The sequence below is a fragment of the Dendrobates tinctorius genome, unplaced genomic scaffold, assembly GCF_039654945.1.
Source record: "Dendrobates tinctorius isolate UK_male_01 unplaced genomic scaffold, ASM3965494v1 ptg000060l, whole genome shotgun sequence".
Taxonomy (NCBI): domain Eukaryota; kingdom Metazoa; phylum Chordata; class Amphibia; order Anura; family Dendrobatidae; genus Dendrobates; species Dendrobates tinctorius.
In genome coordinates, this window is record NW_027361728.1 from 70,019,958 (window position 1) to 70,026,525 (window position 6,568).

Here is a 6,568-nt window from a genome sequence, read left to right on the forward strand (position 1 = left end):
TCGTCCACAGTTTCTGTCTTGAGGTTGATCGCAGTCAATAGGACCCGCCATTTGGCTGTCAGAATACCAAAGGTACATTCAACCATTCTTCTTGCTCTTGTGAGGCGGTAATTAAAAATGCGTTTTGGTCTTGTCAATCCTCTGCTAGAGTACGGTTTCAAAAGGTGTTCTGACAGCTGGAAGGCTTCATCCCCTACACAGACAAATGGCATAGGTGGACCAGATGTTTGCGGCAGCGGTCTAGGTGGTGGGAACTGGAAGGTGTTTCCATACAGTTTACGCCCCATGGCAGACAGTTTGAAAACTTGAGAGTCATTGGAGTGGCCATAGGCCCCAGTATCAACCGCAATAAATTTGTATTCCGCGTCAGCGATGGCCATGAGGACAATTGAAAAATATTTCTTGTAATTGAAATATTCCGATCCCGATCCAGCTGGCTTTACAATGCGGATATGTTTCCCGTCCACAGCGCCCAAGCAGTTGGGAAACTGACATATCTGTTGAAACTTGTCAGCAATTTCAATCCACCTCTCTGTTGTGGGCTCTGGTAAAAACTCTTCAGCTAAGGAGTCCCACAGTGCACGGCATGTGTACTTCACTATTCCAGATATGGTGGAAATCCCGAGTCTGTACTGGAAATGCAGTGACGAAAGGGATTCTCCAGTTGCAAGAAATCTGTGGGGAATTAAAAAATAATAAATTAGTTTTAAATCACAGCATTACATACCAAAACTGAGCTATAACACTTGGAGATACAAACTACCACCAACAAGATTGCAGTGAAAGTGTGCTCTGATGCGATCACATCCAATAAATGTGGCTTACCTTAAAGTCACCATCAGACGCTCTGTGGGTGAAACAGAGAAGCGGCAATAGGTGTCCGCTTTTCTTATGAGGTGTGCAATGCGTTCCACCAAGTAATCAAAATTCTCCATTTTCATCCTAACATATCCAAAAAATTTATCCGGGTTTCGTCGAAGGTCCATGCAGAGTGTAGAATAGACCCCACGCGTCATTCTCTTGGCTGTGATGGGGTGGATCCACAAACGTCGTCTACGATGCCTGATGCGCTGCTGTCTCGCTCTCTCCTTCTCCAGAACAATCACCCTCAAACGATTCGCCTCCGCTATAAAATCCGCCAAATTCTTCAAAATATTTCCAATGACAACATCCATCTTCGCCAGTAACTTGCTCTTCTCTCCAACCTGCACTTTCTCCTCTACAACCTGTCAAAGAAGGGCTGTAGGAACATGCTATATATAGTTTTCCAGTAGCCAATCCCGTTCGGAAGGCCACAAGGGTCAATTTTAAAAACCGGATTCGGCGTAATCCGTCGAAAAACGGATAGAAAAACGGATGGACCGGATGAGACGGATCCGGTTTTGTCTGTCAAGAAAAAGACGGATCCGGCAGAAAACCGGATCCGTCACATCCGGTTTTACTAAACATTTGCCGGATCCGGCGTTCAGGCATGACGCCGGATCGCGCCTGACGCCGAAAACCTGAAGTGTGAAAGTAGCCTAACATACAATCACAAGTTCCTGTAAGTGTAGCAAGACGAACGCTACTTACAGTGGGTACGGAAAGTATTCAGACTCATTCAAATTTTTCACTCTTTGTTTCATTGCAGCCATTTGGAAAATTCAAAAAAGTTCATTTTTTTCTCATTATTTTACACTATCCTCCCCATCTTGACTGAAAAAAACAGAAATGCAGAAATTTTTGCAAATTTATTAAGAAAGAAAAACTGAAATATCACATGGTCGTAAGTAGAGTTGAGTGACTTTTGGTTTTTTAGGGTCGAGTTTCGTTTCGTGAAACCCGACTTTTCCAAAAGTCGGGTCGAGCAAGATCGTCCGATTATAGGGAAAAGTCGGGGTCGTCCCGAAACACGAAACCCAATGTAAGTCAATGGGGAATAAAAGTCGGCAGTGAGAGGAGGACAGGAAACACACCTACAGTGCCCATTTGAATGCCAAAAGCATCAATTCTTCTTACTTAAGCTTGTCAACCTTAATTAACTTCATAATACAAGTTATGCACTGAAAAATGGGGGTTATTTGGCTACAGACTGTGGGGGGGGAGGGCTGGCTCCAGGTTTTCATGTGCCCTGGGCGAAAGAGCGCCCCTTTAACACATACCACAACTCATCATGCTCCGATACGGCAGAGAAATAACGGTATAGTACAATGAAAAATACTTCACTTTTTACATCTCATGACGAGGCCCATCTATTTCTCCATACAGAATCATTGGTCCCATATAATGTTTGAAACAGTATATGATGAGCTCCACATAATGCTACAGTATATGTTGGTCCCCATGGATGAAGCTCCACTGTCTTATGGGCCCAAATAATGCTCCAAACATAATGGGCCCCATTTCTAATGCTCTAGTGTATAATGGGCCCTGTAAATGCTGCTCCAGTGTCTGATGTCCACCTTTGGAATGTTCCAGTGTATGGTGGGCCCCATCTATCATTCTCCAGAGTATAGTGCTCCCCAAAAATTGCTGTCCCAACATTGAAAACAATCAAATAAGTCTCCTCGCTAGGGAATCCCTGTACTTGTCTGGACTCCTCGTCGTCCCCATCTTCCATCTCACTGCACAGTATTTCAACTTTGCAAGTGCTGTGATCCTGAGCAAGCAGGGGGGGCCCACTCGTTGGCGACGGCACTGGCACAGGGCCCCTGATAGTACGGTGGTGTGTCTGATGGCGGGTGGGCCGAACCTGCACTTTCATCTGCAGCTTCCTCTTTGTCACCGTGTAAGATGGAACTGTATATGGGAAGGGTAACCTGAGTTTCATCAGGGTCAGATTCAGGTCGTGTAGCGTGCGAGGGGAATGTAGTGGTCTGGGTCAATGTACCAGCAGATTCATCGAGCAGTGGCTGGGCATCAGTGCACTTGTGTCACCCCCAGGAGTACGGTCACCACAGTGGCATTACCTTCTTCCTAGGGAGTGTGATGTCATGCTTGGGAGCAACGAACGATCTCTCTAGCAGGTTAACTGATTGGGCGGCGTTATTCCCACGAGTCATGACCCTCCAAACAGCGTTCATGAAGGCAAAGTGTTTGTTTTACGTGGGCAGTATGGTTGCAAAGCTGAACCTTAAAGGAATGTCCAGAAGGGCACCACCAGGAGTGGAGCCTACGGTTAAATTCGACTCCACCTGGGAAACCTCAACCATGCCAGCTACAGAACAGATGCCCACATTGCAAGCTTAATTCCGTTAACGAACGAGACTCCGTCATGCCCCGCGGTCCGAGTCCGGCTTACTAGAGGGACACGGGAGGCTCTGGCACATGAGATTGGCCAATAACTGGTGTGTCATGCCCTTATATGTCGTGGCTGCATGTGCGCTACACTGAAAAGGCCAGCGTTTCTTACAGGTGCAGATAACCCGCTGAACAACGTTAGTGATGGGGATCACTGATTACAATTATTACCCGCGAACAATGATTTCCCAGTAAGTGCAGGTCAACCGCAGTTCCGGAATTAGGCCTAACCGTCATTCCTGAAAAAATGAAAAACTTACGTGTGCAAACCACAGGTGCTGTAGCTTGCTTAACAGCTCGCCAGCTGTTCTCACGCCCAGTATGGATTACACGTGATTGCACAAAGGTGAGAAAGGGTACCGTATCCCCAGATAACATGTAAGGATAGCGTACACATTCAAAATATATGTCTATACATCAGGAGGCAGGCTCAGACAGTGTTAGGCCCAGTATGGATTGCACGTGATTGCACAAAGGTTAGAAAGGGTACCGTATCCCCGGATAACATGTATGGATAGCGTACACATTCAAAATATATGTCTATACATCAGGAGGCAGGCTCAGATGGTGTTAGGCCCAGTATGGATTGCACGTGATTGCACAAAGGTTAGAAAGAGTACCGTATCCCCGGATAACATGTATGGATAGCATACACATTCAAAATATATGTCTATACATCAGGAGGCAGGCTCAGACGGTGTTAGGCCCAGTATGGATTGCACGTGATTGCACAAAGGTTAGAAAGGGTACCGTATCCCCGGATAACATGTATGGATAGCGTACACATTCAAAATATATGTCTATACATCAGGAGGCAGGCTCAGACGGTGTCAGGCACAGCATGGATTTGACGGCCCAGACTACACAGCGGAGGAGCAGAGAGAGGTAAAGATTGCAAATGCTGGGACCCTGCCCAAGCAAGGGGGGCCCACTCGTGGGCGTCGGTACTGGCACTGGGACCCTCATAGTACGGCGGTGTGTCTGACGGAGGGTGTGCACCACCACCGTCAGAGACACTTGATTGCACTATGAGGGACCCTGTGCCAGTGCCCGCGCCCAAGAGTCGGCCTACCCACCTGTCCAGGGCAACGGCACTCGCACGGTGTCGTGCGCTAGGTGGTGACCCCGGCCATGGGGGGGGGAGGCAGCACAGTTAGGGAGTTTTAGAAAGTGGCATATGTTGATGTTGGACATTCAGCTGATGCAAAAGGTGAAATAGGTCAAGTCCCAGGAAGAGGTGGACCAAAGCAAGCCATTTTTCTGTCACCCTATGTGTCATCAGGGGAAGGTGGGACAAAATCCTTGGAAACCCATGCGTGGTTCATTTTAATGAAGGTTAGATCATCCACATTTTGGGTTGACAGACGGGTCCTTTTCTCTGTCAGGATTGATCCAGCTGCACTGAAGACTCTTTCCGATAGCACACTTGCAGCTGGGCAAGCGAGCTCCTGTAAGGCATATTGGGCCAATTCAGGCCAGGTGTCCAGTTTAGCGGCCCAATAGTCAAAGGGGAATGACCTGTGTGGGAGAACATCGATATGGGAGGAAAAGTATTTTGTAAGCATAGTTGACAACTGCTGTCTCCTGTCACTTTCCATCGATGCAGTATTACCAGTTGTGTGAGCGCTACTTGAAAAATCAGTCCACAACATTGTCATGAAACCCCTGTCTCCAACGCCACTTCTGCTGTGTGCACCACGAACACCTCTGCCAAGCTGCCCCCGGCCCATACGGCTGTTGTGAGAACCAACACCGCTGCTGTGTGCTGGGAATGCCTCAAGCAACCGACTTACCAGAGTTGCTTGTTTATTAGCCAATATTAGGTCAAGGTTCTCCTGTGGCATGATGTTTTGTAATTTGCCTTTATAGCGTGGATCCAGGATGCTGGCCAACCAGTAGTCGTCATCGTTCATCATTTTGGCAATGCGGGGGTCCCTTTTTAGGATCTGCAAGGCATAATCTGACATGTGGGCCAATGTTCCCGGTGTCAATGATGCACTGCGAGTGCTGGTTGGAGGAGCACTTTCTGGCAAATCCACATCCCTCCAGTCACGCACAAACCCTGTACCAGACCTTGCCACGCCAACATTTTCACTTGCCCCACGAGATGCATCCTCCTCCCCTAAGTAATCATCCCCATCATCCTCCTCCTCCTCCTCTTCTTCCTCCACCTCGTCCAGGAGAGGTCCCTGAGCAGACAATGGCTGAATGTCATCAAGGATTCCCTCCTCCTCTTCCTCCTCATCAACATTGGCTGCAGAAGCCTGCTCCTTAAGGTGCGTCAAAGTTTGCATGAGCAGACGCATAAGTGGGATGCTCATGCTTAGGATGGCGTCGTCTGCACTTACCAGCCGTGTGCATTCCTCAAAACACTGAAGGACTTTACAGAGGTCTTTCAGCTTCGACCACTGCACACCGGTCAACTCCATGTCTGCTCTCAAAGTGCCTGGCCGTGTATCCTCCCACAAATGCATTATGGCCTGCCTCTGCTCGCACAGCCGCTCCACCATGTGCAGGGTGGAGTTCCACCTTGTTGCAATGTCGATAATGAGGCGGTGGTTGGGAAGGTGGAGCAATCGCTGCAGCTTCTGCATACGAACGGAGTGTACAGGCGACCGGCGGATGTGCGCGCACAGTCTTCGCACCTTCTGGAGCAGGGCTGTTAACTCCGGATAATTTTTGAGGAAGCACTGCACCACCAGGTTCAAGGTGTGAGCCAAGCAAGGTATGTGGCTGAGTTTTGAAAGGGCTATGGCTGCCACAAAATTACGCCCGTTATCACTAACTACCTTGCCTGCCTCAAGATGTACACTGCCCAGCCATGACTCAGTTTGTCGCTGAAAGTACTCGGCCAGCACCTCGGCGGTGTGTCTGTCGCCCAAACACATCATCTGCAACACTGCCTGCTGATGCTTTCCACTAGCTCCTCGATAGGGGACACCTCATGTGCAACAGTGGCAGCTGCAGATGGAGTGCTCGTACGACTGCGCTCTGTGGACAAGCTTTCGCTTCTGGAGGAGGAGGAGGAGGAGGGTCGAACGCCTAAAGCCAACTGTTTCCTATACCGTGGGCTAGGCAGCACTGTCCCACCACCGCTGTCCCCTGTGGACCCTGCATCCACCACATTAACCCAGTGCGCAGTGATGGACACGTAACGGCCCTGGCCATGCCGACTGGACCATGCATCAGTTGTGAGGTGCACCTTTCCGCTCACTGACTGCTTGAGTGCATGGACAATGCGGTCTTTCACATGATGGTGGAGGGCTGGGATGGCTTTGCGAGAGAAGAA